This window comes from Budorcas taxicolor, chromosome 3 (genome assembly GCF_023091745.1).
Source record: "Budorcas taxicolor isolate Tak-1 chromosome 3, Takin1.1, whole genome shotgun sequence".
NCBI lineage: Eukaryota > Metazoa > Chordata > Mammalia > Artiodactyla > Bovidae > Budorcas > Budorcas taxicolor.
This window is the reverse complement of record NC_068912.1, coordinates 19,146,781-19,168,992: the sequence shown is the minus strand read 5'-3', so window position 1 is coordinate 19,168,992 and position 22,212 is coordinate 19,146,781. Positions and strand designations below refer to the sequence as shown.

General features: G+C 41.8%; 1 non-coding gene across 1 annotated transcript; it reads left to right on the top strand.

Annotated features, from left to right (window-relative positions):
- Window positions 1-3,900: 3,900 nt before the first annotated feature.
- On the top strand, window positions 3,901-3,974 carry TRNAE-UUC (transfer RNA glutamic acid (anticodon UUC)). Its single transcript has one exon. It is a non-coding gene; the product is annotated as a tRNA-Glu (tRNA).
- The last annotated feature ends 18,238 nt before the right edge of the window (window positions 3,975-22,212 follow it).

The following is a 22,212-nucleotide window of genomic DNA, read 5'->3' as shown; positions in this document are numbered from 1 at the left end:
TCTTTTCCAATGAGTCAACTCTTTGCATGAGGTGGCCAAAGTACTGGAGTTTCAGCTTTAGCATCATTCCTTCCAAAGAAATCCCAGGGCTGCTCTCCTTCAGAATGGACTGGTTGGATCTCCTTGCAGTCCAAGCGATTCTCAAGAGTCTTCTCCAACACCACAGTCCAGTGCTTCTTATGATGTACTCTGCATATCAGGTAAATAAGCAGGGTGACAATATACAGCCTTCACATACTCCTTTTCCTATTTGGAACCAGTCCATGTCCAGTTCTAACTGTTGCTTCCTGACCTGCATACATATTTCTCAAGAGGCAGGTCAGGTGGTCTGGTATAGGCAGGTTAGGAGAGGTTCTATTAAATCATTGTCTTCTGATACTTAGAACACTTCTATTTTTGGTATAAATATTGACATTTTAATTGAGGAAAAGTGTGAATATAGTAGTCCCTCAGCATCCATGGGGGGATTGGTTCCAGGATGCTCAGTGATACCAAAATTTAAGGATGTTCAAGTCCCTGGTATAAAATGGCATAGTGCAGCCCTCCTTATCCGAAGATGTGGAACCTGTGAATACCAGATGGCCAACTGGTATTGGCCAAAAAAATATTCATTTTTTTCCATAAGAGTTTCTTTAATAAAACCACCTCACCTATTTTCATCTGGTTCTAAGTATTAAAAAAATAAAAAAGTTAAACAAACTTTGAATCCATCTTCATCCACAGAAAGCTGTTGAGACTGGACATAGATTTTCTGTTGTGCTGAGGTCTCATTGGACAGGAACCGCCTCCTGCTTGCTGTTCCATCTGGGTGTCTGAGATTGTTTTGCATGTTTGGTTTAAATTTATGAATATGTACAAAAGGCTTAGCTAAAATGAGAAAATATTGTTTTGACTTCCCAGCTGAATCTGAAATCAGAATGAAATTGTTCATGCAGCTAGTCCACAAGCTTCATTAAAATTAGAGGCCCCAGAGGCATAGTTATGGGCTTGGAAATAATATCTTCATCTGTTGGCTTCTATAAACAGCAAAAGAATGTCATCCCTCAAGATTCACTCTGCATGACTTGTGATTCCTTCACATGTGTATACGTGCATTAACACATTCGCCAAACATTTATGGAGCTCCTGGTACATATTGGATATTTTGTAGGCTCTGAAAACACATGGAAAGACTTGGGCCCTGAAGTTAAGAAGTTCACAGTCTAGTAGGTAGGATAGATGTTTAAAGCAAGTAGTTGTTAGTGATGGTTGGCGTATGTGCCAAGAAAAGTGGTGGCTCAAAGGAAAAAATGGTAAACTGTAGTTGGGGTGGGGTGGGGAATGTGGATTCACAGAGAAGGAATCTTGAAGAGTAACATAGGTGTGCTCTGGGACAAGGGGAGAGGGCATTTCAGGTAGACGCACAAGCATGAAGGCACGAAGTTGCCTGATGTTTTGGGGGAACTGCAGGTAGTTTGGAGCCTCGCATGAGAGAAGGAGTGGCAGGGGACAAGATTGGAGGAGTAGGCAGAAGCCAGTCCTCGGTGGGCCTTTGATGACTTGCTGAGGGAAGGTACACTTCATCCTAAAAGTACTTCAGAGCCATTGATGTGACTTAAATGGGGCAGGTTTGAATTTAGAGCAACTACTCTGAAAGGAAACTGTATGATCAGTGGAGGTGGGGGTAGAACAGAGTGAAACTAGAGGCAGGGAAATCTACAAGAGTAGAGAATATTGTGAGAGTCCTTGTGAGAGCAGCTAGCGATGTCCACCTTTGACTCTGTCTCCGTTTAATACGATGAAGGGACTGTAGCTACAGTTCAGTTTCCTGTGGTAGGTGGCAGGGCAGCTAGGTGACCACCAAAGGTCTGTGTTCCTCTTCCATGGCCTAGGACAGTTGTTGGAAAGCAGGTGCCCAGCCAGGAGCCACGTTAGCAAGTCTCTAAGCTTGTATCTTGGTGGGGACATGTGACTGGTACTTGCAGAGGAATGTAAGTGGGAGGGAATGTGCTTACTTCAGGGCAAAGGCAGTTAAATATCAGATGTGAGCTCCTTCATATGCCCTGCCTTCCCTCTTCCCTCCTCCCCCTTGCTGACTGAAGTCACTGAGTCACCACTTGAGGGAGAGCTGCCAGGCCTGAGTGGGCTTTATTTTGCTCTTTGACGTTGCAGTTAACCTATTCTGATACAGCCTGTTTGATCTGTTGTAAATTACAGAAATTCGTTATTGGATTTTGAGGGCCTGCTGCTAACTTATTAAGGCTCACTGTAAATCAGTTAATGAATTATAAATTATCTTGACAGTGATGCTATCCATAGATCTGCATAATTTGTGTCATATTTATTGAAAGCTGTTTCCATGACTTCTGGAGTTGGAGGGCGGTCCATCCTGTGTTCCTCAGAGTGACTCAGATGACAATCAGGAGGAAGTTGAACTATATAGCATCTTGTGCTGCTTCTCTGAACTGTGTTCTGACAGTTTGGCTAAGTTACCCTGTAACTTGTTTTGAGCACTGTTTCAAATTATTTCCGTTTCCACAGATACTTTTTGGCATCTATCCTGTGCTGGGCCCAATCATAAAGTTTTGCTTTGGACCTAGAACTGTTTTAGTTTGTTCTGGTGCAGTAAGGAACAAGTGTTCCTGAAACTTAGTGAGTTCTGGTGGAGGCAGAAAAATTAAGGAAACTTACAAAAGCATACAATAAATGCTATATTTGGGAAGAATAGGATGCCTTGAGAGCAGATGGAAGGAACACAAAACATGAGCTTGGAAACTCAGGAAGGCTTCCTAGAGTGAGTGACATTTAAGCAGATAGTTCAGGGTTGAGTAGTAGTTGGTCACATGAAGAGGAGAAGATAGAGTGTTCTAGGAGAAGAATGAACAGGTAAAGGCCTAGAAGAGTGAGCGCATGAAGTGAGCTGAAAGAAGTTCTATGCATCTTGAGAACACTGTGCAGATTGAGAAGTGGAATGTGGGAAGGCTAATGTTGGAAGAGGAAGCAGGGGCCCGATGATGAAGGGAATTTTAGATAGTGTAACGGCACTATCTTAGGTTGGGTTGCCCCCAAAAGCAGGAACTGGGACAAGGGTTTGGGTGGAAGTAGTTTATTTGGAAAGCGGTTTCAAAAAGCATGGTGAAGCAATGGGGAAGTAAAACAAAGAAGGAAGAAAGCCTGTAAAGGTTGTGTTAACCTTCAGGGTACTGCTCTGGGCAGTTGAAGCTCATGGCCGCTGGAGGCCCCTGAGAGACCATGTAAGGCATGCCCCTTACTTGTCACAGTGATGTGAGGAAGAAGGGCCATTTATCCAGCACTCTTGTCCTTTGTGGGCTGGAGGTTGTTCCTGAGGACCTGCCCTAGCTTCTCTGAGAACGTCCTCAGGCAAGCTGAGAGACATAAAATCATTGCCTGTTTGGGAGTGGCTTGTAGGTAATATCCAGGGTGAGCCAATGGGTTGTGAGCAGGGCACTCACAGCATCTCCTAACTGTCTAAACTTTGCCCCAAGAACAAATGAAATCTATTGCAGGGTTTTAGTAATGCACTTAAAACATTTATTTGTCTGGCTGTGCCAAGTCTTAGTTGCAGCATGTGGGATCGTATTCCCTGACAAGGGCTCAAACCTAGGCCCCTTGCATTGGGAATGCGGAGTCTTAGCCACTGGACCACCAGAGAAGTGCCAGGAATGCATTTTAGAAAGCTCACTATAGCTTAATGGAGAGGGTTGATTGGAGTGTTACAAAACTGAAGTAGATGAGTTAAGAGTTACTTTAATAGAAATTTTCTTCCTGCTTCAGTAAGCCCAAGTGAATCTTATTGTTTGAACCAAGGACTTAGTAAAAGATCAGATTTTTAAATATGTGGTGTGGGTTAGGGTAGGGAAAATGATGATTATATATATATATATTTTAAAAAGTTGGAATTCCCTGGTGGTCCAGTGGGTTAAGACTCTGTACTTTCACTGCCGAGGGCCTGGGTTCAATCCCTGGTCTGGGAACTAAGAGCCCACAAGCCGCGTGATGTGGCCAAAAAAACTTAGACTTTATTTTTTAAAGCAGTTTTAGGTTCAGAGCAAAATTGAGCAGAAAGTACAGAGTTTTCCCATATAACCCCCTCCTCCATCCACGCACAGCCTCCTCCCCCTTTTATTAACACTCCTACCAGAGTGGTAAATTTGTTACCCTGATGAGCCTACATTGAGACATCATTACCCTCAGAGTCCATAGTTTACATTAGAATTCATTGGTGGTGGTGTACATTCTATAGGTCTGGGAAAATTTATAATAACATGTATTTACCGTGATAGTGTCATGCAGTCTGGTATCACTGCCCTTTGTGACCATCTGTTCATCCCTCCCTACCCCTTGGCCTCTAGCAACCATGGCTCTTTTACTGCCTTTTCTAGATACAGTTGGAATCCTACTGTACGTATCCTTTTCAGACTGGCTTCTTTTACTTATATACATTTGTTTACTCTGTGTCTTTTCATAGCTTGATAGCTTTTAAAAAAATAGCTGAATAATATTTCATTGTTTGGATAGACCACAGTTTATTTATCCATTCACCTACATCTTGGTTGCTTCCAGGTTTTGTGAGTTATGAGTAAAGCTGCAATAAACATCCATGTGCAGGTTTTTGTGTGGACATGAGTCTTTTCAACATCTTTGGGTAAATACCAAAGAGCATGATTGCTGAATTGTATGTTAAAAGTATGCTTAGTTTTGTAAGAAGCCTCCAAACTGTCTTCCAGGGTAGCTGTGCCATTTTGTATTCCTATGGCAATGAATGAGAGTTCCAGTGGCTCTATACCCTTGTCAGCATTTGATGTTATCATAGTGTTCTGGATTTTGGCCATTCTAGCATGTGTAGTGATATCTCACTGTTTTTTTTTCTTTTTTTAACTGTTTATTTTATATTGGAGCATAGCTGATTGATAATGTGTTACTTTCAGGTGTACAGTAAAGTGATTCAGTTATACATATACATGTATTTATTCTTTTCCAAGCTCTTTTCCCATTTAGGTTGTTACATAATATTGAGCAGAGTTCCCTGTACTATCCAGTAGGTCATTGTTGGCTATCCATTTTAAATATGGTAGTGTGTACATGTCAATCCCACACTTCCTAACCATCACTTTGTTCCACTCTTCCCCACTGGTAACTAACTATAAGTTCGTTCTCTGTAAGTCTGTTTCTGTTTTGTAAGTTTATTTGTAACATTTATTTTTAGTTCCACTTATAAGGTATGTTACATGATATTTCTCTTTGTCTGACTTCACTCAGGTATGACAGTTCCTAGGTTTGTCCATGTTTCTGTAAATCACATTATTTCAATTTTTTAAATGGCTGACTAATATCTCATTGTTGTTTTAATTTTCATTTCCCCAATGACACATGATGTGGAGCACCTTATTATATGTTTATTTGCTTCTATAGATATTCTTTAGTGAGATATCTACTGAAGACTTTAGCCCATTTTTAATGGGCTATATGTGTTTTCTTACTATTGAATTTAAGAGTTCTCTTAATATTTTGAATAACAGTCCTTTATATGTCCTTAAAAATTTTTTTTGCTAGCCCTTTTATAAGGAAATAATTTTCTTTTGTAATGGAATATAGAAATGTATAGACATACAAGGTTGTTCAGTTTATTTTGGGGCAGGGGAGGGGCGAGGGTAAGGTAAGTGGATCCATATGCTGCAATCCTGAGGCAAATGAAAAGATTCTTTGTGGCAGTAGGAAAACTGTGGTACCATACAATGTGGCATAGAACATTAAGAACAAATGTCCTCTCCTAAGTGAAGTGAGTCAGAAAGAGAAAGACAAATACCATCTGATATTACTTATGTATGGAGTCTAAAATATGACACAAATTAACATATCTACAAAACACAAATAGATTTCTTTCATCAAAATTTTATAGTTTTCCTCATATAGATCTTTTTTAAAAAATCAATTAGTTTTTTATTTTTGGCTGTGCTGGGTCTTTGTTGCTGCGCAAGCTTTCCTCTACGGGATACTCTGTAGTTGGGGTGTGCGGGCTTCTCACTATAGTAGCTTTTGTTATGGAGCATGGGTTCTAGAGCACAGGCCCTCAGTAGTTGTGGCGCATGGGCTTAGCTGTTCTGAGGCACGTGGGATCTTCCCAGACCAGGATCAAACTCACGTCTCCTGTGCTGGCAGACAGATTCTTTATTACTGAGCCACCAGGGAAGCCCCTCATAGAGATCTTTTACATATTTTGTTAGATTTATATCTAAGTATTTCATTTTGGGAGGGTGCTATTGTAAGTGGTATTATAGTTTTAATTTCAACTTCCACTTGTTCATTGCTTATATTTGTTGTTCAGTTGCTCAGTCGTGTCCAACTCTTTGCAAACTCATGGACTGCAGCACCCCAGGGGTCCCTGTCCTTCACCATCTCCCAGAGCTTGCTCAAACTCATGTCCATTGAGTTGGTGATGCCATCCATCTATCTCATCCTCTGTTGTCCCCTTCTCCTCCTGCTTTCATTCTTTCCCAGCATCAGGTTCTTTTCTAACGAGTTGGCTCTTCACATCAGGTGGCCAAAATTTTGGAGCTTCAGCTTCAGCATTAGTCCTTCCAATGAATATTCAGGACTGATTTCCTTTAGGATTTACTGGTGTGATCTCCTTGCAGCCCAAGGGACTCTCAAAAGTCTTCTCAAACACCACAGTTCAAAAGCATCAATTCTTCAGAGCTCAGCCTTATTTATGGTCTAACTCTCACATCCATACATGACTACTGAAAAAACCATAACTTTGACTATACGGACTTCTGTTGGCAAAGTAATGTTTCTTCTTTTTAATACGTCGTTTAGGTTGGTCATACCTTTCTTTCAAGGAACAAGCATCTTTTAATTTCACGGCTGCAGTCACCATCTGCAGTGATTTTGGAGCTCCCCAAAATAAATTCTCTCACTGTTTCCTGTGTTTCCCCATCGTGATGGAACTGGATGCCATGATCTTTGTTTTCTGAATGTTGAGTTTTAAGCAAGCTTTTTCACTCTCCTCTTTCACCTTCATCAATAGGCTCTTTAGTTCCTCTTTGCTTTCTGTCATCTGCATATCTGAGGTTATTGATATTTCTCCTGGCAATCTTGATTCCAGCTTGTGTTTCATCCAGCCTGGCATTTCACATGATATACTCTGCATATAAGTTAAATAAGCAGGGTGACAGTATACAGCCTTGACGTACTCCTTTTCCAATTTTGAACCAGTCCATTGTTCCATGTCCAGTTCTAACTTTTGCTCCTTGACCTGCATACAAGTTTCTTAGAAGGCAGGTATGGTGGTCCTATCTCTTTAAGAATTTGCCACGGTTTGCTGTGATCCACACAGTCAAAAACTTTAGAGTAGTCAATGAAGCAGATATAGATGTTTTTCTGGAATTATATTGCTTTTTCTATGATTCAGTGAATGTTGGCAATTTGATCTCTGATTCCTCTGCCTTTTCTAAATCCAGCTTGAACATCTGGAAGTTCTCAGTTCATGTACTGTTGGAGCCTGACTTGGAAAATTTTGAGCATTACCTTGCTAGAGTGTGAGATGAGTGCAATTGTGAGGTGGTTTGAACATTCTTTGGTATTGTTTCTCTTTGGGATTAGAATGAAAATTGACCTTTCCCAGTCCTGTGACCACTGCTAAGTTTTATAAATTTGCTGGCATATTGAGTGTAGCACTTTTACACCGTCATCTTTTAGGATTTGAAATAGCTGAACTGGAATTCCGTCACCTCCACTAGCTTTGTTTGTAGTGATGCTTCTTAAGGCCTGCTTGACTTCACATTCCAGGATGTCTGGCTGTAGGTGAGTGATCACACCATTGTGGTTATCTGGGTCAATAAGATCTTTTTTGTGTATTTCTTCTTTGTATTCTTGCCACCTCTTCTTGATATCTTCTGCTTCTGTTACTGCTGCTGCTGCTGCTGCTGCTAAGTCACTTCAGTCGTGTCTGACTCTGTGCGACCCCATAGACAGCAGCCCAATTGCTGGCATATGGGAAAACAATTGACTTTTTTATATTAACCTTGTATCCTGCAACCTTGCTATAATCACTGATTTATTTTAGGAGATTTTTTGTCAGTTCTTTTGGATTTTCTACGTAGATGATTATGTCATCTACAAACAAAAAATTTTATTTCTTCCTTTCCAGTCTGAATGTCTTTTATTTACTTTCCTCGGCTTATTGCATTAGCTAGAACTTCCAATATGATGTTGAAAAGCAGTGGTGATAGGGGAAATTTTTACCTTATTCTTGATCTCTGTGGGAAAGCTCCATGTTTCTCAGCATTAAGCATATTAGCTATAGGGTTTTTTGGTTGATGTTCTTTGTCAAGTTGAGAAAATTCCCCTCTATTCCTAGTTTATTGATAGTTTTTGTTATGGATAGGTGCTAGATTTTTATCAAATGCTTTTTCTGTATCTATTGATATGATTAGTGATTTTATTTTTCTTTAACCTGATTTGGTAGATTACATTACTTGTTTTTTGAGTGCTGAATCAACCTTGCCTATCTGGATAGATCTCCTTTGGTCATTGTATATAATTCTTTTTATACATTGTTGAGTTTGATTTGCTAATATAGTTGGCCCTTGAACAGTATGAGGGTTAAGGGCACTAACCGTTTCCGTAGTCAAAAATCTGTGTTTAACTTTATGTAGTCAGCTCTCTGTATCTATAGTTCCACATCTATGGATTCACTCAACCGTGGATCATGTAGTACCATAGCACATATTTATTAGAAAAAAATCCATGCATAAGTGGACCTGGGCAGTTTCAACCTGTGTTGTTCAAGAGTCAACTATATTTTGTTGAAGATTTTTAAATCTGTGTTCATGAGATATATTGGTCTGCAGTTTGTTTTCTTGTAATGCTTTTGTCTGGTCTTCTTCTTAGGGTAATGCTGGCCTCCTGAAATGAGTTAGGAAGTATTCCCACTGCTTCTGTATTCTGAATTGGTGTAGTTTCCTTACATATATGATAGAATTCACCGCTGAAACCATCTGGGTCTAGTGCTTTTAGATTGTCTGGTTCTGATTCTTGCTCTGTCTTTTCATACGGTATTTTTTGGTTTTTAGTTTGTCTTATAATTCCTTCTTGATACCCAGATATGATGTACTAGGTAAAAGGAAATAGGCCTTTAGTAATGTAGGCTTCCCTGGTGGCTCAGATGGTGAAGAATCTGCCTACAGTGCAAGACCTGGGTTGGATCCCTGGGTTGAGAAGATCTGCTGGAGAAGGGAATAGCTACCCACTCCAGTATTCCTGCCTGGAGAATCCCATGGACAGAGGAGCCTGGGGTCTACAGTCCATGGGGTCACAAAAAGTTGGACCTGACTGAGTGACTATCACTGTTATTTTCCACGGCGTGGTAAGGTGGGGCGGGGGAGGGGAAGCAGTCTGTAGTCCTGGTTAGTCTCAGTCTTTCAGTGAACCTGTGACCTAGACTGTGAACTCTGCACACACTTTCCAGTTCCTTCCTACCTCCCTTCAGGGGGGACAGGGTGGCTGGAGTAGGCTGAAGTTAAGTATTTCCTTAACTGTGGAAGGCTAGAGTCAGCTAGAGATGGGTATTTCCCTTCCCTCGGGTCAGTTAGGCTCTGATAAAACCCAGAAAACTCTGGTTTAACAGTTTTTTTCTGAGGACAGATCTTGTTAAGAAAAACAGAATACTCTGGAATATTTCATAATGGTTCTGTTACTCTTCCCCCTGCTGGAAGCACTTTGGGATTTTTCTCCAATATTCACTTTTCAGAAGAGTTGGGGCCTCCCAATGACTGGGCCTCCTTGGAGGTTTTGTCTCTCAGACTTGCCCACATTGAGCCTCCAGGAGTTTGTCAGTTACAGTTCAGATTTTCCTACGCTGACACTGATTTTTATGGACTTTTCTATTGTAGTCAGTTGTGATTCTCTATATTCTCCTATTGACCTATCCAATTTAGGGGGCAGTGGTTTTCCCTGTGACCTGACTTCTCCCATGGATCTAAGAAGAGCTGTTTATTTTTCAGTTAGTTCTGCTTTTTACTTGTTAAGATGAAGTGGTGACTTCCAAGCTTCTTACATGCCAGACTGTGAAAGTGAAAGTGTTAATTGCTCAGTCGTGTCCAACTCTTTGCAACCCTATGGACTGTAGCCTGCCAGGCTTCTCTGTCCATGGGATTTCCCCTAGGCAAGAATATTGGAGTGGGTTGCTATTTCGTTTTCCAAGAGATCTTCCCAACCCAGGGATCAAACCTGGGTCTCCCACACTGCAGGCAGATTCTTTACCGTCTGAGCTACCAGGGAAGACACATGCCAGCCTGGAAATTCATAACTGTAGATTTTATGCTAAGTTTGAGAGGCCTGTGGTTCATCCAAGTGGGGTTGTTACTACACTGCTAGTAACTGAATGGGAAAGGAGGTGTGGTATATAAAATTACCCAAGGCAGAGTTAATGTGGGAAAAGAAGAAGGCCTAGGCAATATCCTTAAGAAAGATCAACATTTAAAGAAGAAGAGGCGATGCCAACAAGGGATAATATGAATAAACCTGAGAAGTAGGAAGAAAATCAGAAGAATTTGACCTTGTGGAATCCAAAGGGAGAATGTTTTAAAAAAAGGAATAGCCAACAATAGTAAATCCTGCTGAAAGGTAAATATATTAAAGGCTAAAAATTATCTATTGGAGGAGCTTTTTGGTAGGTTAATTCAGTGAAAGCATTTTTGGTAGAGTGGTGTGGGTAGACCAGGAAGAGCTGAGAAGGAGGAGGTGAGGAATGAAATATGGATATGAGGGAGTATTTTTTTCTTCTAATAGGAAGACTTAAGCACATAAACATTGATGGAAATGAGTGGAATGAGCTGGTATAGGGAGTGATGGGAAGAAGATATAGAAAAGAGTGGATGATTGTTGGAGTGGAATCTCTTAGAAGTCAGGGAGGAGCTGAGAAACCAAAACACAGGAGGAGGGATTAACCTTAGAGGGGAAGAGAGATACCTGGACTATTTTAAAAGGAGAAAGACAGGAAAGAATCAGTATGGGTTATATATTATGTCATTTAGTCATCATAAAACTCTCTGCTACTGCGAAGTCACTTCAGTCGTGTCCGACTCTGTGCGACCCCATAGACGGCAGCCCACCAGGCTCCCCTGTCCCTGGGATTCTCCAGGCAAGAACATTGGAGTGGGTTGCCATTTCCTTCTCCAATGCATGAAAGTGAAAAGTGAAAGTGAAGTTGCTCAGTAGTGTCTGACTCCTAGCGACCCCATGGACTGCAGCCTACCAGGCTCCTCCGTCCATGGGATTTGCCAGGCAAGAGTACTGGAGTGGGTTGCCATTGCCTTCTCCAACAAAACTCTCTAGGGGTGGATATTGTTTTCCCCAACTTTTAAGTTACCCTGGGAAGTTAAATAACTTGCTCAAAGTCACAAAGGAGAACTTAGGTTGCTTTGAACTCAAACTATGATGCTCATTTGCCTGTGGTATAAGCTTAAGTTCCCCATAAGAAGTGCCCTGAAAGTGATTAAAATTTACTTATGCCTTTAATTAATGACTTTATAAGTTAGAATGGAAAGAACTTTTACTGACACAAATATGCAGTGTCATTTGGTAGAGATTGAGCAAGAGAGGCTGCCTTTAATTAATGTTTGACCAACTTGGTGCCAAAGGTCTGACTTTTGTTCTTGAGCAAGACTTTGCTAGAATGAACAGTCTAGCAAGAAATACCAACATGTATATTTTATATAATTATCTCCTTTATTCCTAACAATCCTGTCACTTGGATATAATTGGGTCTATATTACAAATGAGAATACTGAAGCTCAAAGAGGTCAAGGAGCTTGCCAAGGCCACAGAGGAGGTGGTGAAGTAAGAGCTGAACCTGTCTTTCTGAGTCCAAACTCTTGCTCTTTCAACAAAGAGTTACTTCATGTAGCTTGAGGGTAGGGAGGGACCTGCTGGTTGGAAGATGAATTATGTGGTTTTGTAATAACCCCTGGCATATAACTGGTCCACCAGGATTTTATCTTTCTCTTTTCAGCTACTTAAACTTATGTTGAGCAAAGTTGTAAGGCCAATAATAGTCAACATTTATTGTAATCTTAGAGCAACCCAAAGAGGTAGGTTCTATTATTGTCCCCATTTTACACAGGAGAAAACTGAGGCACAGAGAGGTTGAGTAACTTGCTCATGGTTACAGAGCCTGTAAGCAGCAGAGCCAGAATTTGAACCCAGTGTGGACACTAAATAATGATATTGCCTTGCAGACTGGGATAGTCGGTCTTTAATGAGGAGAGTGGATGTCCCAGGTGGTGCTAGAGGTAAGGAATCAGCCTGCCAGTGCAGAAGATGCAAGACACAGGTTCAATCCCTGGGTCGGGAAGATCCCCTGGAGTTCAGTTCAGTTCATTTCAATCACTCAGTCATGTCTGACTCTTTGCGACCCCATGAATTGCAGCATGCCAGGCCTCCCTGTCCATCACCAACTCCTGCAGTTCACTCAGATTCATGTTCATCGAGTCAGTGATGCCATCCAGCCATCTCATCCTCGGTCATCCCTTTCTCCTCCTGCCCCCAACCCCTCCCAGCGTCAGAGTCTTTACCAATGAGTCAGCTCTTCGCATGAGTTGGCCAAAGTATTGGAGTTTCAGCTTTAGCATCATTCCTTCCAAAGAAATCCCAGAGCTGATCTTCTTTAGAATGGACTGGTTGGATCTCCTTGCAGTCCAAAAGACTCTCAAGAGTCGTCTCCAACACCACAGTTCAAAAGCATCAATTCTTTGGTGCTCAGCCTTCTTCACAGTCCAACTCTCACATCCACACATGACTACTGGAAAAACCAGAGCCTTGACTAGATGGAACGTTGTTGGCAAACTAATGTCTTTGCTTTTGAATATGCTATCTAGGTTGGTCATAACTTTCCCTCCAAGGAGTAAGCGTCTTTTAATTTCATGGCTGCAGTCACCATCTGCAGTGATTTTGGAGCCCAGAAAAATAAAGTCTGACACTGTTTCCACTGTTTCCCCATCTATTTCCCATGAAGTGATGGGGCCAGATGCCATGATCTTCGTTTTCTGAATGTTGAGCTTTAAGCCAACTTTTTCACTCTCCTCTTTCACTTTCATCAAGAGGCTTTTTAGCGCCTCTTCACTTTCTGCCATAAGGGTGGTGTCATTTGCATATCTGAGGTTATTGATATTTCTCCCGGCAATCTTGATTCCAGCTTGTGTTTCTTCCACCCAGCGTTTCTCATGATGTACTCTGCATAGAAGTTAAATAAGCAGGGTGACAATATACAGCCTTGATGTACTCCTTTTCCTATTTGGAACCAGTCTGTTGTTCCATGTCCAGTTCTAACTGTTGCTTCCTGACCCGAACATAGGTTTCTCAAGAGGCAGGTCAGGTGGTCTGGTATGCCCATCTCCTTCAGAATTTTCCACAGTTTCTTGTGATCCACACAGTCCAAGGCTTTGGCATAGTCAATAAAGCAGAAATAGATGTTTTTCTGGAACTCTCTTGCTTTTTTGATGATCCAGCGGATGTTGGCAATTTGATCTCTGGTTCCTCTGCCTTTTCTAAAACCAGCTTGAACATCTGGAAGTTTATGGTTCACGTATTGCTGAAGCCTGGCTTGGAGAATTTTGAGCATTACTTTACTAGCATGTGAGATGAGTGCAATTGTGTGGTAGTTTGAGCATTCTTTTGCATTTCCGTTCTTTGGAATTGGAATGAAAACTGATGTTTTCCAGTCCTGTGGCCACTGCTGAGTTTTCACATGTGCTGGCATATTGAGTGCAGCACTTTCACAGCATCATCTTTCAGGATTTGAAATAGCTCAACTGGAATTCCATCACCTCCACTAGCTTTGTTCGTAGTGATGCTTTCTAAGGCCCACTTGACTTCACTTTCCAAGATGTCTGGCTCTAGATTAGTGATCACACCATTGTGATTATCTGGGTCTTGAAGATCTTTTTGTACAGTTCTTACATGTATTCTTGCCACTCTTCTTAATATCTTCTCCTTTTGTTAGGTCCATACCATTTGTGTCCTTTATCGAGCCCATCTTTGCATGAAATGTTCCCTTGGTATCTCTAATTTTCTTGAAGAGATCTCTAGTCTTTCCCATTCTGTTCTTTTCCTCTAGTTCTTTGCATTGATCACTGAAGAAGACTTTCTTATCTCTTCTTGCTATTCTTTGGAACTCTGCATTCAGATGCTTATATCTTTCCTTTTCTCCTTGGCTTTTTGCATCTCTTCTTTTCACAGCTATTTGTAAGGCTTCCCCAGACAGCCATTTTGCTTTTTTGCATTTCTTTTCCATGGGGATGGTCTCCTGTACAATGTCATGAACCTCATTCCATAGTTCATCAGGCACTCTATCTATCAGATCTAGTCCCTTAAATCTATTTCTCACTTCCACTGTATAATCATAAGGGATTTGATTTAGGTCATAACTGAATGGTCTAGAGGTTTTCCCTACTTTCTTCAATTTAAGTCTGAATTTGGTAATAAGGAGTTCATGATCTGAGCCACAGTCAGCTCCTGGTCTTGTTTTTGTTGACTGTATAGAGCTTCTCCATCTTTGGGTGCATAGAATATAATCAGTCTGATTTTGGTGTTGACCATCTGGTGATGTCCATGTGTAGAGTCTTCTCTTGTGTTGTTGGAAGAGGGTGTTTGCTATGACCAGTGCATTTTCTTGGCAAAACCCTATTAGTCTTTGCCCAGCTTCATTCTGTATTCCAAGGCCAAATTTGCCTGTTACTCCAGGTGTTTCTTGACTTCCTACTTTGGCATTCCAGTCCCCTATAATGAAAAGGACATCTTTTTTTGGGGTGTTAGTTCTAAAAGGTCTTGTAGGTCTTCATAAAACCGTTCAACTTCAGCTTCTTCAGTGTTACTGATTGGTGCATAGACTTGGATAACTGTGATATTGAATGGTTTGCCTTGGAGACAAACAGCGATCATTCTGTCATTTTTGAGATTGCATCCAAGTACTGCATTTCAGACTCTTTTGTTGACCATGATGGCTACTCCATTTCTTCTGTGGAAGAAATAAACTGTGGAAAATTCTGAAAGAGATGGGAATACCAGACCACCTAACCTGCCTCTTGAGAAATCTGTATGCAGGTCAGGAAGCAACAGTTAGAACTGGACATGGAACAACAGACTGGTTCCAAATAGGAAAAGGAGTACGTCAAGGCTGTATATTGTCACCCTGCTTATTTAACTTATATGCAGAGTACATCATGAGAAACGCTGGACTGGAAGAAACACAGGCTGGAATCAAGACTTCCGGGAGAAATATCAATAACCTCAGATATGCAGATGACACCACCCTTATGGCAGAAAGTGAAGAGGCGCTAAAAAGCCTCTTGATGAAAGTGAAAGAGGAGAGTGAAAAAGTTGGTTAAAGCTCAACATTCAGAAAACGAAGATCATGGCATTTGGTGCCATAAGTTCAGCTCAGTTCAGTTGCTCAGTTGTGTCCGACTCTTTGCAACCCCATGAATCCCAGCACGCCAGGCCTCTCTGTTCATCACCGTATCCCGGAGTTCACTCAGACTCATGTCCATCGAGTCTGTGATGCCATCCAGCCATCTCATCCTCGGTCATCCCCTTCTCCTCCTGCCCCCAATCCCTCCCAGCATCAGAGTCTTTTCCAATGAGTCAATTCTTCGCATGAGGTGGCCAAAGTACTGGACCTTCAGCTTTAGCATCATTCCTTCCAGGGAAATCCCAGGGCTGATCTCCTTTAGAATGGACTGGTTGGATCTCCTTGCAGTCCAAGGGACTCTCAAGAGTCTTCTCCAACACCACAGTTCAAAAGCATCAATTCTTCGGCACTCAGCTTTCTTCACAGTCCAACTCTCATATCCATACACTTCATGGGAAATAGATGGGGAAACAGTGGAAACAGTGTCAGACTTTGTTTTTCTGGGCTCCAAAATCACTGCAGATGGTGACTGCAGTCATGAAATTAAGAGACGCTTACTCCTTGGAAGAAAAGTTGTGACCAACCTAGATAGCATGTTCAAAAGCAGAGACATTACTTTGCCAACAAAGGTCCGTCTAGTCAAGGCTCTGGTTTTTCCTGTGGTCATGTATGGATGTGAGAGTTGGACTGTGAAGAAGGCTGAGCACCAAAGAATTGATGCTTTTGAACTGTGGTGTTGGAGAAGACTCTTGAGAGTCCCTTGGACTGCAAGGAGGTCCAACCAGTCCATTCTAAAGGAGATCAGCTCTGGGATTTCTTTGGAAGGAATGATGCTAAAGCTGAAACTCCAGTACTTTGGCCACCTCATGCGAAGAGTTGACTCATTGGAAAAGACTCTGATGCTGGGAGGGATTGGGGGCGGGAGGAGAAGGGGATGACAGAGGATGAGATGGCTGGATGGCATCATGGACTCGATGGACATGAATCTGAGTGAATTCCGGGTGATGGTGATGGACAGGGAGGCCTAGCATGCTGCGATTCATGGGGTCGCAGAGAGTTGGACATGACTGAGCGACTGAACTGAACTGAACTGAACTGAGAAGAGTGCAATTGTGCGGTAGTTCGAGCATTCTTTGGCATTGCCTTTCTTTGAGATTGGAATGAAAACTGACCTTGTCCAGGCCTGTGGCCATTGCTGAGTTTTCTCAATTTGCTGGCATATTGAGTTCAGCACTTTCATAGCATCATCTTCCAGGATTTGAAATAGCTCAACTGGAATTCCGTCACCTCTACTAGCTTTGTTCGTAGTGATGCTTTCTAAGGCCCACTTGACTTCACATTCCAGGATGTCTGGCTCTAGATGAGTGATCACACCATCGTGATTATCCAGGTCATGAAGATCTTTTTTTAGTACAGTTCTTCTGTGTATTCTTGCCACCTCTTCTTAATATCTTCTCCTTCTGTTAGGTCCATACCATTTGTGTCCTTTATCGAGCCCATCTTTGCATGTTATGTTCCCTTGGTATCTCTAATTTTCTTGAAGAGATCTCTAGTCTTTCCCATTCTGTTCTTTTCCTCTATTTCTTTGAATTGATCGCTGAGGATGGCTTTCTTTTCTCCTCTTGCTATTCTTTGGAATTCTGCATTCAGATGCTTACATCTTTCCTTTTTTCCTTTGCTTTTCACATCTCTTCTTTTCACAGCTATTCGTAAGGTGTCCCCAGACAGCCATTTTGCTTTTTTGCATTTTTTTTCCATGGGGATGGTCTTGATCCCTGTCTCCTGTACAATGTCATGAACCTCCATCCATAGTTCAGGCTCTCTATCTATCAGATCTAGTCCCTTAAATCTATTTCTCACTTCTACTGTATAATCGTAAGGGATTTGATTTAGATCGTACCTGAATGGTCTAGTGGTTTTCCCTACTTTTCAATTTAAGTCTGAATTTGGCAATAAGGAGTTAATAATCTGAGCCACAGTCAGCTCCTGGTCTTGTTTTTGTTGACTGTATAGAGCTTCTCCATCTTGGGCTGCAAAGAATATAATCAATCTGATTTCAGTGTTGACCATCTGGTCAACTCCCCTGGAGTAGGAAGTGGCAACTACTCCAGTATTCTTGCCTGGAAAGTTCCATGGACAGAAGAGCTTGGTAGGCTACAGTCCATGGGGCCACAAAGAGTCGGACATGACTGAGCACACATAGAAATTAGACTTGATTCTCAGATCTGTTTTTCTGACTTCTTCCTTGTCTTAATTTGACTAGAGATATAAATTTTGGTATCAGACTTAGGTATGAATCACACCTCTATCACTTAAAAAGTTGTGTGATCATGGATAAATTACTTAACTTCTCTGCCACTCAGTTTCCTCATCTGTGATATGGGGACAATAATAATACTCTACTCAAAGAGTTGCTGTGAGGATTAAGTGAGACAAAGCATTTTAAGAGCTCAGCAGAATGCCTGGCCAGTGGAAATTGGGCAATAGGTGGTACCTATTCTTATCAATAAGTTATAACAGGCAGACAGTAAGTTATAACAGACTATAACAGGCAGGATTTGAGTTCAGTTCTACTTGACTCCAGAGCTCCCAAAATAAGTACTGTATCAAGTACCTCCCAAGCGTTCTCATCACAGCCTTTGCAAGCCCCTCCCCCAGGCTTCTGGGGTGTTGTCAATGGACTGCTCAATCTGCTGTCTGCTTAAGCAGTTCCTTTGACCCTTCCTCTTGCTGTTCCCACTATGATGAGTAGTCAGTGATGAAAAGGCAGAACCAGACTGAGAGTTGGAGGCCAGTGAAGGAGGGATAAGAAGACAAAACATGGTTGATGAAGTGTAAGTTGAAGGCATAGGAGTGGCCAAGGTCACACATCTGAGCCCGTGTTGCTGACAGATCCCAGCATGAAATGTGCAAAGCCGATGGGCTAATGCCAGGTCCAAGTAAGGATGTGGTTTAGACAAATGCTTCTGTATAATGATTTGTTGTAACCGGGCTTCTTTATGCAAGCTTAACCCCTAGCCCCCAGGCCCAACGGGTTAAGCTTGCATAGATTTTGAAGGTGCATCTAATACTTCTATTTTCTGTCCATTTTAATCAGTCATTGAGTTCTGTTGCATTTTTTTTTAAATTTATTTGGCTGTGTCAGGTCTTAGCTATGGAGCACAGGTTCTTCATTGTAGAGAAGACCTTAGTATCCCGACCAGGGATTGAACCCTTGTCCTCTGCACTGGAAGGCAGATTGTTAACCCTGGACCACCAGGGAAGTCCTGAGTCCTGTTACATTTTTTTTATATTATTTTTTTAATTTTACTTTATTTTACTTTACAATACTGTATTGGTTTTGCCATACATCAACATGAATCCACCACGGGTATACACATGTTCCCCATCCTGAACCCCCCTCTCCGCTCCCTCCCTGTACCATCTCTCTGGGTCATCCCAGTGCACCAGCCCCAAGCATCCTGTATCCTGCATTGAACATAGACTGGCGACTCGTTTCTTATATGATATTATACATGTTTCAATGCCATTCTCCCAAATCATCCCACCCTCTCCCTCTCCCACAGAGTCCAAAAAACTGTTCTATTTATCTGTGTCTCTTTTGCTGTCTTGCATATAGGGTTATCGTTACCGTCTTTCTAAATTCCTTATATATGCGTGAGTATACTGTATTGGTGTTTTTCTTTCTGGCTTACTTCACTCTGTATAATCGGCTCCAGTTTCATCCACCTCATTAGAACTGATTCAAATGTATTCTTTTTAATGGCTGAGTAATACTCCATTGTGTATATGTACCACAGCTTTCTTATCCATTCATCTGCTGATGGACATCTAGGTTGCTTCCGTATCCTGGCTATTATAAATAGTGCTGCAATGAACATTGGGGTACACGTGTCTCTTTCACTTCTGGTTTCCTCGGTGTGTATGCCCAGCAGTGGGATTGCTGGGTCATAAGGCAGTTCTATTTCCAGCTTTTTTTAAGGAATCTCCACACTGTTCTCCATAGTGGCTGTACTAATTTGCATTCCCACCAACAGTGTAAGAGGGTTCCCTTTTCTCCACACCCTCTCCAGCATTTATTGCTTGTAAACTTTTGGGTCACAGCCATTCTGACTGGCGAAATGGTACCTCATTGTGGTCTTGATTTGCATTTCTCTGATAATGAGTGATGTTGAGCATCTTTTCATGTGTTTGTTAGCCATCTGTGTGTCTTTTTTGGAGAAATGTCTATTTAGTTCTTTGGCCCACTTTTTGATTGGGTCATTTATTTTTCTGGAATTGAGCTGCAGGAGTTGCTTGTATATTTTAGAGATTAGTTGTTTGTCAGTTGCTATTATTTTCTCCCATTCTGAAGGCTGTCTTTTCACCTTGCTTACAGTTTCCTTTGTTGTGCAAAAGCTTTTAGTTTTAATTAGGTCCCATTTGTTTATTTTTGCTTTTATTTCCAGAATTCTGGGAGGTGGGTCATAGAGGATCCTGCTGTGATTTATGTCGGAGAGTGTTTTGCCTATGTTCTCCTCTAGGAGTTTTATAGTTTCTGGTCTTACATTTAGATCTTTAATCCATTTTGAGTTTATTTCTGTGTATGGTGTTAGAAAGTGATCTAGTTTCATTCTTTTACAAGTGGTTGACCAGTTTTCCCAGCACCACTTGTTAAAGAGATTGTCTTTTCTCCATTGTATATTCTTGCCTCCTTTGTTGAAAATAAGGTGTCCATAGAAAGACTTTGTGTGTGTGTGTTCTGGCCCCTTAATCTGCCATCTGAGAATGCCCGGAGGGGGTGGTGCTCCCTAGGAAGCTGCAGTCATGTAGAAGGTTCTAGATTTTATAAGGTGGTCTGAGAAAACATAGATTAGGGAGAATCTGTGTTAAGGAAGGAAGTCAGAGTTGTTATCATGGAGAGGGTGGGTTTGCCCCAGTCCTAAAGCTGGAGCAGGCCATAAATAAGAGCATAAACAAAGAAGTCAGACATGGTGGAGATGGGAGATTGATGAGCCTAGAGGGTCAGGGCAAATGCTGAAGGTCTAATGACAGAAGGGGTGTAAACATCTGAAAGATTGCCATGTGGAGGTGTTTGTATTACTTGGGGTGAGCCTGGATGCTCAACATAGATTTCTCAAGCAGGTCCTCCAAAGTGCTGGTCATAGCAGAGGAAAGTGAACACCTGTGTGTGTGTGTGTGTGTGTGTGTGTGTGTGTGTTTGTGTTGGGACGGTATCCAAAAGGGGTAGCCAAAGGAACACCCTGTAGAAGGAAATTTTCTTAGAAGTTTTGTGTTTTATAATGATGCTCTGTTTAAACATTTAAAAAATTTAAATGACACCATTAAGTGAAGTGGGCACTCCAGAATAGTGCTCCCTACTTAAGCTATGACATATTACAATTTTTTGACCAGGCTGTGTGGCCTGTGGGATCTTAGTTCCCCAACCAGGTATCAAACTTGTGTTCCCTGCAGTGGAATCATGGAGTGCTAACCACTGGGCCACTAGGAAAGTCCCTATAGCTATAACCTGAAGAAACTTTGTCATTTACCTTCACCCAAAATCCCTGGCCATAGCGTGAGGAAGCACAGGTTAAGGGGCTCCTTGAAAGTGAAAAGTGAAAGTATTAGTCAGTCAGTTGTGTCTGACTCTTTGCAATGCCATGGACATACCCGTTGGGCTCCTCTGTCCATGGAATTTTTCAGGCAAGAATATTGGGTTGGGTAGCCATTTCCTCCATGGGATCTCCCCCACCCAGGGATCAAACTGGGGTCTCCCCGCATTGTGGGCAGATTCTTCACCATCTGAGCCACGATGGGCTCCTTAATGAATCCTAATTACCTGCTGTTCATTGTATGTATACAATGTGAAGAGTGGCTTTTGAAGAATAAACTCTTCTTCAATTCCAATACTCGATTTTGATGTCCTTCTATCTATGTGCATCCACCTCATTCTTACATTCTTGCCTCAAGTATACTAGCCCTACTCTTTAACAAATCTTACTCTGATTATTACAATATGCACTTAACAGCTTAAAAAAATAATATTAAGCTTTGATTATTAGAACAATACAGGTTTACTAAAGATAGGAAAATTCTTTGAAATATTTTTTAAAAGCAGAGAATTTTATTAATTCTTTGTATCTCTACATGGACTCAAGTTCTAATGATGCAAAAGAGCACATAAATATTCTCCTTCCCAGTTCCTGTTCCCCCAGCCATCCTGTTCTTTCTGCAAAGCATCCAGTTTCATCAGTTTCCTGTATATTCTTTTTGGATATGTTTTTTGCATATTTAAGTAGTTGTATGCATATATTCTCCCTGGTTATTTCCCCACAAATGGTCATTTAATAGACATATAGACAGACAGACGCCCATTGTTCTGTACTTTTTTACTCTAATACTGTGTCTTGGAGACCATTCCACATCAGCACATTGAGATCTTCCTCAGGTTTTCATGACAGTCCAGTGAGCAGCAGACTGTTAATCAGCAGGCCTCTGGTCTCTCCCACATCTGGCATTTGCGCCACATCGATTGTGCGGAAATACCACTCCCTTGCTCTCATACCTTGATCAATCCTACCAGCGACCCCCAACCCCATTAGCGGTGAGGAGGTCCATGCCCTGCTCCGTCTGACAGCACTCCCGTCCCAGGTCGCAGCCCTGCCAGGCTTCTCACTGTTCCTTCTTGCCTTTTCCTCATTTTCTGTGTGCTCTTCTCTGCTCTTCCCAGCCTTCCTTGCCTCAAACGGATCTTCCTCTCCGTCGTTTCTGGCCAGAGTGCTTCCTCCATGACACCCCTAGCCCTCAGAGCTAACTACCAA